Raw genomic sequence first — 12,407 nt, 5'->3', positions numbered from 1 at the left:
ACTCGTTACCCTACGAGACTTTGTAGCTACAGTGGCCTTATACTCAGATTAGAACACCATTTTGGGCATCTTTGGGCAATCTGGTAATGGCAGTCAGTAGTGGGTAGGCCTGAAAGTGACGGGGGGTGGGGGGTGTTCAATGCAGTACTAACTACAGATTTAAGAATCTTCCAGCTTGTCTTGCTAGAATGTAGTGAGTCAAGGACTGCTGGCTCAAAATATAGGTCTATAGATCTACAAGGCACAATAGTTTAGTTTTAGTCTTGGTTCTCTTACTAGTAAAATGCCGTTTGGCCAGAAGTATCTCATTTCTCATTTTGGGACCTTTGTGTTTTCATTTGTACGGTGAAGTGGTTTTTCCATAATTGGTATTCAGTGTGTAGTGGACACTAATTCAGCAACTAGTGTCCACTATGGTACTCATGGTGTACTCATGGTACTCATGGTGCCATGGAACCCATAGAGGAGCAGTGATAGGGGATGCGGATCTCACACTCAGAAAGCTTAGAGGCTTAGGAATCTTCAGTGTTTCTTTCAGCAACAACATTTAATAACATTAGCCAGAAGGCAAGGCTAATAACCCCCAACCCAAAGGTTTATTCTGAGAATTAATCATGTTAGTGACATGGTAACAAAAAAATCTCTGAACAAATGCAAAAAACATATAGCTATGGCAGTTTCCTAATGAGCTAAACATAGTCTCACCATGTGATCCAATAATTGTGCTCCTTGGTGTCTACCCAAATGAGTAGGTTTCCTGTTCCCACAAAAACCTATGTATGAATGTCTGTAGCACCTTTATTTGCAGTTGCCAAAAATTGGAAGCAACTAAGATGTCCTTCAGTAAGTGAAGAGATAAACAATCTGTGGTATGTCAAAATCCCAGCAAGTTATTTTGTGGATATTTACAAGCTGATTCTTTTATAGCGAGGCGGAAGACCCAGAATAGCTGACACAATACTGCAGGAAAAGAACACACAAGCTGGAGAACTGACACTACTCAACTCCAACACTTCCTATAAAGCTATGGTCATCAAGATGGCGTGGTATTGGCAAAAGAATAAACAAGCAGATCAATGGAACAGAACAGACAGCCTGGAAACAGACTCACATATATATAGTCAATTGACCTTTGACAAAGGAGCAAAGACATTGCAATGGAGGAAAGATAATTTTTTTCAACAAATGGTGCTGAAACAACCAGACATTCATTTGCAAAAAAAGAATCTAAACATAGATCTTAAACCCTTCACAAAAATTACCTCAAAATGCATCATAGACCTAAAAGTAAATTTAAAATGATAAAACTGTCAGAAGATAACAAAGGAGAGAATCCTAGATGACCTTGAGTATGGCAATAACTTTTTAGATGCAACACCAAAGGCAAAATCTATGAAAAAACTAATTGATGAGCTGGACTCCATTAAAATTAAAAACTTCTGATCTGCAAAGACACTATAAAGAGAATGAAAAGACAAGCCATTGACTGGGAGAAAATATTTGCACAAGACATGTCACTTAAAGGAATTTTATACAAAGTGTACAAAGAACTCTTAAAACTCAAGAACAGGGAAATGAGCAACCCAGTTAAAACATGAGCAAAAGACCTTACCAGGCATCTCATCAAAGAAGGTATACAGATGGCAAATAAACATATGTCATCAGGGAAATGCAAATTAAAACAACAATTAGATACCACTACACACCTATTAGAATGCTGAAATCCAAAACGTGAATACCAAATTCTGGTGGAGGATTTGGAGCAACAGGGACTCTCATTGTTGGTGGGAATGCAAAATGATATAGCCACTTTGGAAGACAATTTGGCAGTTTCCTATAAAGCAAAACATATTCTTACCATAAGATCTAGCAACAGAACACCTTGATATTTACCCAAATAAGCTGAAAACTTACATCCACATGAAAACCTACACACAAATGTTTATAGCAGCTTTATGCATAATTGCCAAAAACCTGGAAGCAATCAAGATGCCTTTCATTAGGTGACAGGGTAAATAAACTGTGGTAAATCTAGACAAAGAAATATTATTCAGCACTAAAAATGAATGAGGTGTTAAGCTATGAAAAGACATGGAGGGACCTTAAATGCATATTACTGAGTGAAAGAATCAGTCTTAAAAGGCTACATCCTTGGGAGGCCGAGGCGGGCGGATTACGAGGTCAGGAGATTGAAACCATCCTGGCTACCATGGTGAAACCCTGTCTCTACTAAAAATACAAAAAATTAGCCGGGCGCATTGGCCGGCACCTGTAGTCCCAGCTACTCGGGAGGCTGAGGCAGAAGAATTGCTTGAACCCGGGAGGCAGAGCTTACAGTGAGCCGAGATCGCACCACTGCACTCCAACCTGGGCAACAGAGTGAGACTCCATCTCAAAAAAAAAAAGAAAGAAAAAAAGAAAAGACTACATCCTATGTGATTCCAACTGTGTGATTCTGAAAAAGACAAAACTATGGAGATTAGTGGGTTGCCAGGGGTTAGGGGGAGATAGGGAGTAATGAGGAGAGATAGGGGAAGCACAGGGGAATTTTAGGGCAGTGAAACTACTTTGTATGATATTATAATGGTAGGTACATAACACTATGCATTTGTTAAAACCCACAAAACTATACAACACAAAGAGTGAAGCCCAATGTAAACTATGGACTCCAGTAACTCTTAATGTATCAATATTGGTTCATAAATTGTAACAAATGTACCAGAATAATAGGGGATATGGAGGGAGAAGAGGAGAATATAGGGGAATTCTATACTTTTGACTCAATATTTTTGTAAGCCTACAACTGCTCAAATAAACAGCCTATTAATTTACATACACACAGAGAGCTGAGCAACAGTCATATCCTTTGATCTAATGATTCCACTGATGAGATCCTCTTGAGATACAGGACATACTAGGAAGAAAACTTTATTTACAGAAGGGGAAGAAAGTCAGCAACCTGTAGTTTATCACAAACAACCACATGGATAAAAGCAAATTTCAAAATGGTAGTTGAAAAGGTTATGGAATAACGTGGACAATGCTTGTGGAAAAATGTAAGTGGAAAAAAAAAATTGGAAATCACCTTAAGATAACAACTATGTAAAAAAAAAAAAAAAAAAGAAAAAAAGAAAAAACTCCAAAAACAAAACAAAACAAAAAAACCCTAACTAGCCAAGCGTGGTGGCTGGTGCCTATAGTCCCAGCTACACGGCGGGGTGCTGAGGTGGGGGAATTGCTTGAGCCCAGGACGTCGAGGCTGCAGTGAGCCAAGTTTGCGCCACTGCACGGCAGCCTGGGCAACAAAGTGAGACCCTGTCAACACTTGTATAAACGGACATAAATGGGGTATAGCACATTGATAATGATAATTGATGGTATGTTACCAAGGGCACAAGATTAGGATAACTATTTTATTCATTTTTTCAATTTCTTATAATATTTTTGACTTATCTTCTAAAAATATATATGAGGTCTCAAATATATATATAGTCTACGAATCCTGTTACAATTAGGGGGAAAAAAAGACAAAAACTGGTAGTAAAGCCAGATGGCTAATAACAATAGTACCACCTCCACCTCCTCCATTACCATTTCTTAGGAACTTACTACGTGGAAGTCACTGTTCTTAGTACTAAGTTCTAACTAATCTGGGCTAACTCACTCAAAGTCTCAGAGCTAGATAGCATGGGGTTGCTTACGAGCAAGTAAGAAACTGATCACTGAACCTCTGGCTTATTCAAAATATACTTATTGAGAACCCAGTAGAGTCACCAGGTGCTTCAAACATGCAAAGAAAAATGAGAAATAACTTAGAGAACAAGGAGGGAAGGTTAAGAAACCACTTACTCACTCACTCGCCTACCCAGCAAGCATTTATGTATTAATTCTTTACAAGAGGCTAGGCACTGGAGATACACATGATTAAATGTTATCTCTGGCCTTTAAGAACTGCCACTCTACTCTCCTCAGAACCCTACATCTTCCAACCTGTGACACTTCTAATCGTGGACAGGCACGCTAACTGTTTAAGAGGCTGGGACCACAGGCATAAACTGAAGCTCCACCAGCAACCCTGGATGTGTGATCACCCTAAGTCAGACTTGGAAGTGCAGCTCCTGAAGGGCAGGAACCATCCCCACGACCCCTCTCTGCCCATTCTAGTTCACTTGAATTGACTTTTAGGGTCAGGAAATTTATTTTTGTTTCTACCCCATCCACCAACCCCACACCACCAAGCATTTCAGATCAAATATCTGTGAATCATAGGTCAGGTTGACTCATTTCTTAAAGTTTCCAGGCTGTGAATGAAAATGGTATTGATGGCTGGGAAGATGATCAGATGCAGGGAGCGTCAGTGTGACTTGTTCTGCATTTATCTACAAAAATGCAAACCAGATCTACAAAAATGCAAACCAGATCTGCAAGCATTTTATTAAAATGAGGAAGGCAGCTGCTGAAAAATTTGCAGTCAGAGAGGCTTGATAAATGGAAACGATCACCATTCCTGTCTTAGAAAACTAATTTATCATGTACACCTTCCTAATGACATTTTCTCTATTCTTGATACTGCCTTTTTGTTTATCTTGGTTAATGTGAAAAAATGCCCAGGGTGGGTTTTTGGAAGCTCAGTTATAGATTCAGTGCTTATAAAATTATGAGTTATTTTTTCCATATAAAACAGGAAAAGGGAAACAAAAGAAATGTGGATTGAGCACCTATTGCAGAGTCTCATTTCACCCCTTGAAGCCCAAGCAGGTTAGGAAGCAGATGCTAGGAGAGGGTTAGTCACCTACCCCAGCGAGCTCAGCAGCGGAAAAGCACCACAGGCTTTGGTCTCCTTTGGTAGAAACCTGCTCAACCAGGGAACACTTAACTAAGGGGTGTTCAGGAACAGAAACTCACAGTAGGGGCAAAAAACAACGTTCTGGGACTAGGGGAACCAAAACCCCAGACACTTAGCTGGGCTATGCCTCCCATGTGGCTTCACACCCATTTACACTGACCTTTCACCTTCAGAACCGCATTGAGTCTGCTGACCCATATGAAACACCCAGCAGGGGGCCATAACTCTTGCCCTACATGGAAAGCCTGATTGGGCCCCCTAGGGAAATCCGCTGGCATCTGAATCAGATCCTGTGACCTCTGTGGTCCTGAGCCTCAAAGCAGGGGAATACCCTTTGCCGTGGATCCACCACAAAGCCTCAGGGCCTAGGTGAGAAAACTTCACCTGTGAATCATGGCAGCTCAGCACCTTCTCTGGGCCTCTCTTGGAAGCCCCTGAAGGGCTTAGCATGTGTCACCAGGGGCCAGGACAGCTGCAAATTCTCCTGTGAAACAAGGTTTCATGGGCTCTGGTGGTCTCTGAGGATGCCTCATCAATTCATGAGATGACCTATTTGCAGGTGACAAGGCTCACAAATGCCAAATGAATCACTCATAAGTGAGTGTGGTTTTCAACTTTTCAGTGTCATTTAAGTGGATACCTGGCTCATTTGGAATTGTGATGTCAATAGACGGAAGCCCAGAGAAGGTAAGTGACTTGCCTAAGAACACACAGCTAGAATTAAACAAATTTGGAAGTAGAATTCAGGGGTCCACAACCTTTTTTCCCATCATCATACCGCCTTGCTTAGAACAAAGACAAACCTAAGCAAAAGAAAAAATATATATTCATTTTAATTGGATGGCAAAATAGTAGGAAAGAGGAGGAAAATCTAAAGACAATACATTCCTTGCCACTCATGGGCTCTTTGAGACATTGTCTCACCTCAGAGCTCTGGGCTGGAGCTTGGAGCTTTATCAGGAATTGCCTTTCCCCACCCCAACATGTAGTGAAGGGTGAGCTAACAGGACGTTCTTTATGTCAATCCTGGTGGCAGTGTATAGGCCCAGTTATTCAGTCTAAGAGCTTCAGGCTGCTCACTGAGTCCACTGTGCAGATAAGAGAAGTAACGTCCCGGGAGAAGAAATGATCTGCTCAAGGAAACCCAGCTGGCTGTGGGCAGAGCAGACACCAGATCACTGTGTCACAACACAGAGGGAGTGGTGGTCAGCATCACTCACTGTCCAACCCTGTGGGGTTCCTAGAGCACAGGGTACTTCTCTAGACTGTGAGGACAAAGGAAACTCTGGTCCCTCTGACAACCTTTTGAATTTTACATAATCTGTCTACTGGTTTGATATAATTTCTAAGGCAAGTGGCTGATTTTGATAAAATGTGTTGTAGCTACCAAAAGACAGCAGTGAACCTGGCTGGGTTTGTCAACTTACACATGAGAAGCGATCTGGAAGTATAATGAATGGGAAAGCAGATAAAGAATTTGTGTATTCGGTCCAAATAAAAGGTGGGTACATCCACATGATGCAACAAAACAATGTAGCAGTTAAAAAGAATAGAGTGGCTACCATGGATAGCACTCCTCAATATATTGCTGAGTGAAAAGGGGTAAACCACAAAATACTCTACCAGAGGCGTACACAATGTGTACTCAGTGTGTGTATGTGCATGCGTGTACACTTAAATGAATTAGAATGGTCTGCAGGAATGTGCTCTAAAAGATAACAAATGTGACCTACACAGAACTAATGAGGAGACAAGGATTGAGGATGGGTGAGCTAAAAGGACTTTGGCCTTACGTGGAAAGTTTTTAATTTTTCCGAAATGAATGCAATCATTTAATATTTACGTAATAAAAGATTTTTTTTAAAAAAGGAGAAAATAGAAATATAATTTTAATGATTCATCGATCTATTCACTCACTATTTGAGCATCTATTATGTGCCAGGCATGAAGAAGGTAAAAAAAATCCAGCCCCTGCCCACAAGAATATGTTCTAACATAGAAGGAGGAGGTTTCCTGCTTATAAGCATGATGAGATATATTACAAGTGCTCTGGTGAATGAAGAAATCAGAGCAGAGTATGAAAATAAAGAAAGGGATCTCCATGTTTCACAGGAAATCCAAAGGCCAAAACAGAGTCCCCAGTAAATTCTGCCAAGGCCTGCCATCTTGGAAAAAAATGAGTATTATGACAACAGTTTGCAAAAGGACACATCTTTTGTAATTTTGAAGTAATATCCATGATCTCTCACTTCAGCTAGAGTTCACAAATGAATATAATAGTACAACGGATAGTTTGCAGTTTGTAAACATTTAACCCCCATGAATGGAGAGAGACGGTTTTGTTACTTTTTAAAGAGACTAACTCTTTGGCTGCATTTATCAGTACATATGGTTTACTCCACTAGACTAGAAATGGCTCTGCCAAAATTGCTGCTTAAATTTGGGTTTCTAAAAATAACTCATGGGAAGCCTGCAGTGTGAGAGGAAGATGGTTGCACACAGCTCCAGGGAGGAAAATCTCAAGCGTTTGATTTGAATTACCTAAGAGCTGAAATTGAGTGCAAGTATCTCCTTGTAGCAACTACTATATAATTAGCCATCCTAACGGAATCCTTTCAAAACCGAGGCAGTTCAGCAAGTTATTTTAATTGAAAATAAAATTTCCCGACCAACTATTCTGTCAAAACCACATTAAATGAAGACAGCTCGGCAGTGACCAAATCACCATAAAAAGCATTATGTGTTACGGGAGAAATGAGCAGGAAGGAAGAGGGGGATATGCCTTTTTTTTTTTTTTTTTTTTGAGACAATCTCACTCTGTCACCCAGGCTGGAGTGCTGTGGCACGACGTCGGCTCACTGCAACCTCCGCCTCCTGGGTTCAAGCAATTCTCCTATCTCAGCGTCCCGAGTAGCTGGGATTACAGGCATGCACCACCACACCACACTAATTATTTTTTTATTTTATTTTTTTATTTTTAGTAGAGATAGGGTATCACCATATTGGCCACGCTGGTCTCGAACTCCTGACCTTGTGATCCGCCCACCTTGGCCTCCCAAAGTGCTGGGATTACAGGCGTGAGCCACTGTGCCTGGTCGGGATATGCTTTTCTATATGGGTAAAATGTGGCAGTTTTCTGGGCTCCTTTTTCTAGCTTCATGTGTCTTCTGGTCTCTTGGAAAAAGTATTCCATTTTCTCTGCATCAATGTTACTGCTGGGGCTATCACCTGAATACAGTGCATCACTGTCTTCTGAAAAGAAGCAGACAAGTTAAGATCTCAGAGATAAAGAGGGGAAGAGAAGAGAAAATGGCACTTGCTTTCTGTCCTGTTCATGACTAGCACAAGGACACCTTCCATCCCAGGAGGGTCACATTCATCCATCAGCTCTTGGAGAAGACTACAGAGACTTGGAACTGCCTCTGCACTTGGACTTTCATCTTTGCTACTTATCAGCTGTGCCGAGTTATTTTTAGCATCTCTGACTAGCAGTTTTCTCATCTTAAAAAAAAAAAAAAAAGAAAGAAAAATTGTTGTTATTCTCACACCTCCCAGGATGGTCAGGGAGATCAAATGTGTGCACAATCAATCTGGTATTCTAGACAGTATCTGCAACCACCTGTGTGAGGAGGACTAGGGAGGGGACCAGACCCCTCCTCATGAGTTGAAATGGGTTGGTGCATGAGGAGGGCTAGGGAGGGTACCAGACCCTTCCTCACAAGTTGAAGTGGGTTGGTGCGTGGACCAGCGGCATCAGTACTGCCTGGGAGCTCATTACTAGAGTAGATGCTCAGCCCCACATGGAAAAATTGGTCAAAACTCTGCATTTAACAAGGACCCCTGGAGATTTGTGTGTGGTTCAAATTTGAGCCTCACTGGCTGGCACCATCTCCCAGGTATGTGATTCTATATCGGGTGACCTGTGTCGAAAGGAAGGGAGGGAGGAATGAAGGGATGGAGGGAGAAAAGGAGGGAGAAAGGGGTCAGTTAAATTAAAAAACAATAAAATTAAAAGATCTTCAAGTTACTAGTTATGCAGGTTTAAGTTAAAATGTCCTGCCAAGGAAATCTAGACCTTGAAGCCATCCTTTTTGCTTAAAGCCACATCACTGAGCTTGCGATCCCCATTCAGACTGAACATGCGGCCCCTCAGACCCATCACCAGGTCTACATCTAAAAATGCTCAGGTGGGCCGGGTGCGGTGGTTCATGCCTGTAACCCAGCACTTTGGGAGGCCGAGACAGGCAGATTACTTGAGGTCAGGAGTTGGAGACCAGCCTGGCCAACATGGTGAAACCCCATCCCTACTAAAAATACAAAAATTAGCTAGGCATGGTGGCACACAACTGTAATCCCAGCTACTTAGGAGGCTGAGGCAGGAGAATTGCTGGAACCCAGGAGGTGGAGGTTACAGTGAGCCAAGATTGCACCACTGTACTCCAACCTGGGCAACAGTGAGACTCTGTCAAAACAATAAAAATAATAAAAATAAAAATAAAATAAAAGTGCTCAAGTGGACAAATGTGGTAAGGGAATGTCTCGTGCGACAGAAAGCTACCTGATTTATTTTTCCCCAAACCGCTAGGCACTGTGGTTAACCAACCTTCTAAAAACACCAGCGGTGCCTGCCTCCAAACCATTCAGCTTGGTTAAGAAAGGAAACATCTCTTCCAGAAGATTCTGAAATTCTGGTTTCCTGAGCCTCGCAGTGACTAAAATGGAGTTGGGGGGAAATGACTCTTAGACTTTTTGTCAGTGTAAGTGGAAATTGAGATGTGACACATAATATAAAGTGACATATAAAATCCTAATTTTGGAATAAGGAACGCTAGAGATGGTCAGCTTATAAGGCACTTTTAAAATCCTTACTGGGAGGAACTATAATGAAAACCTGATTTTAAAAATAAGGAGGTGGAGGCTCTGCAAGGTTGACTGGTCAAATTAGGAATTGAGCACTGTGTCTTTTCCATCCCATGCATGCTTGCTCTATGGCCCAGTATCCATGTCCCTAGCCACCTTCCAGAAATGATCCAGTCATGTGTTAAAAGAATTACACTATGTCTTTGTGGTCTTTGTCACCGAGTCTTCACCTGAAAATTGATTCTACTGATGAGGGGAGTAATGGTGATATTCCCTTGGATAAAAGCCCAGCTTCGGAGCCAGAAGCTTTTGGATTCAAATCATGGCCCTGCTACTTATAACTAACTTTTGGTAAATTGACCCCTCTGAACCTCTCGATTTCTTCATTTTAAAAAATGGCAACAATAGTAGCTAATAAGTATCAAGTGCCATTCTAGGCACTTTATGTTTATTAACTCTGTGAGCAGGTGCACTATACTATTATCATTCTTCATGTAGAAATGAGAAAGCTAAGGTACAAAAAACTGAAGTGACTTTCCTAAGGCCACATGGCTGATAATCGTCAGAACCAGGATTCTATAAGAGCCTGTGATGTGGCAATAATATATCAATGCTCTCAGAGGGCTGCCAAGAGATATCTATGAGATCGTAGAAATAAAATGCTTCCCAGGCCACCTGGCAAAGATAAGTGCTCAACAAATTATAACTATAAGGTTTCCATTTCTTTTATTTTTATTTATTTATTTATTTATTTTAGAGACAGAGTCTCAAATCTGTCTTTCAGGCTGGAGAGCAATGGTATGATCATAGCTCACTGTAGCCTTGACCTCCTGGGCTCAAGCGATCCTCCCACCTCAGCCTCCTAATTAGCTGGGACCACAGGCATGTGCCACCAAAACTGCTTTTTTTTTTTTTTTTTTGTTTAATTTTTATAGAGATGGGGGTCTCCTTAGTTGCCTAGGGTGGTATTAATCTCCTGGCCTCAAGTGATCGTCCCGCCTCAGTATCTAAAAGTTCTGGGATTACAGGCAGGACCTGCTGCACCCATCCTATAAATTAATTTCTTGAGCTAGCCAGAAACACAAGGTTACTATGGCATCCACATGGCTGATAAGAAGGGGAAGTTGCTGCTTGCAGAAGTGATACTCTCTGACAGGTATTCATCTCCACCTGTCCTCAGCAGGCATTCTGCTTTGACACTATGGTGCAGGGCAGGAACTTTGGTGCTCTGCCCTTTGAATCTTTCTATTGATTTCTGTCATGCAGAACCTGCATGGGAATCTCAGCTGGAGCAGCTGGTGTGGAAATGGGTCTCATGTCTGCCTGGCAAAAAGAATTGCCGTTTCCAAAATGAGCTGGATGGATCTAATCCCCAAAGCAATGGACATGTATGAGTGACTCGCTGCTTCTGAAATTCTCTGCAAATCAAACAGATGTGGGGGAAGATCCCTTGTATAGAAGAGGCAGCATGCATGCAAAAAATTGGCAAATGCAGAACTCTGATGTAGAAGACTCTGTTGGCTGCCAAGTTACTGATCAGCCACTGCTCTCTTCTCCTTTATTAAAATATTCCCAGTTCTATTCAAGGATAAGGGAGATAGCAATGTCCTCAAAAGAAGTCCATGGCAGGGGGAAGAATTGGCCCTGGCTTGAAACAGCCATGACAATCTTGTTATCTCTGTCAGGGACTGGCTGGGAGCTTATCTGGCCCAGTTTGGCCATTGAGACATAGGGGAAGTCTACTGGGGATTTCTGGGGAAAATTTTCTTCCCTAACAGAAGATAGGGAGTCACAGTAAAAAGGCCCCTTTTTTCCTGCCTGATGCTTCTTCCTGCTCAAAATGCTGTTATGACAAAGTGATGTCTGCAGCAGAAAGGACCATCACAGGGATGCTAATCAAGTGCTCTGATGCGGTTGAGCTGTCAAATGCATCCTTTTTGATGCATCTGCCAATACCAGGTGCTGGCGAGGACAGACGGAAACAGAAATCTTGAGCACTGCCTGTGGAAGTGTAAATTGGTACAGTCATTCTGGAACACAATCTGGCAGTACTTGTGAAATTAAGTGTGAGTGTGCACTATGACTCACCCGCATCACGGTCCATATCGGAGAAACTCTCCCACAGTCCATATGGGTACAGGTGTGAAGAGCTCATCACAGAACTAGGCTGTGGTTACCTCATGTCCACTAGCAGCAACAGGAGAAGCAAACAGGGCAGGATCTATGGCAAGGGCAGGGTAGATGCAGCCCCTCAGATGAACCAGGTGAACACAGAACACCAAGACTGGCTCTGAAAAAGAGTGTTGAGTAAGCAAAAAAACCAGATTGAGATCTATAGCAGAATCCCATTTGTCTAAATTAAAAACAGATACCCAATCAGAACAAGACAGGGAGGATCCTCATGCAGGCCCTCATGCAGGGCCTGCAGCAAGCACACTGGAGTGGCTGCCTATGGAAGAGGGAAGGGAATGGGAATAAAAATTCCACACTTGTCTCCTCATCTCCTCTTGCAACAGAGGAGGCAAGTGGCTGGGGGTAGGGGACCTGGTAGAGATCAATAATGATGACAATAATGACAATGAACAAAGAAGGCATTCATAATAAAATTCAAAAGAAAAAAACACATCCAGATTTACAGTCAGAGAACCCAGGCGTGAATGCTGCCTTGATCCTTACTGGCTACGGCTCTTTGGCAAATCAC

General features: G+C 42.0%; 1 long non-coding RNA gene across 29 annotated transcripts in view; it reads right to left on the bottom strand.

Annotated features, from left to right (window-relative positions):
• Window positions 1–12,407, bottom strand: part of LOC100457480 (uncharacterized) — a 215,420-nt gene that overhangs the window by 25,744 nt on the left and 177,269 nt on the right. For 24 of the 29 annotated variants that reach the window (XR_010141319.1, XR_010141329.1, XR_010141317.1 and 21 more), the window contains 2 exons: window positions 11,795–11,996; window positions 1,707–1,834 (listed from right to left, as the gene is read on the bottom strand). This is a non-coding gene — a long non-coding RNA (uncharacterized LOC100457480). The other 5 variants (XR_010141322.1, XR_010141306.1, XR_010141327.1 and 2 more) reach the window with 2 other exon arrangements.

The sequence above is a fragment of the Pongo abelii genome, chromosome 7, assembly GCF_028885655.2.
Source record: "Pongo abelii isolate AG06213 chromosome 7, NHGRI_mPonAbe1-v2.0_pri, whole genome shotgun sequence".
Lineage (NCBI taxonomy): Eukaryota > Metazoa > Chordata > Mammalia > Primates > Hominidae > Pongo > Pongo abelii.
Note: the sequence above shows the minus strand (reverse complement) of the source record. Positions and strands in the feature narration are given on the sequence as shown.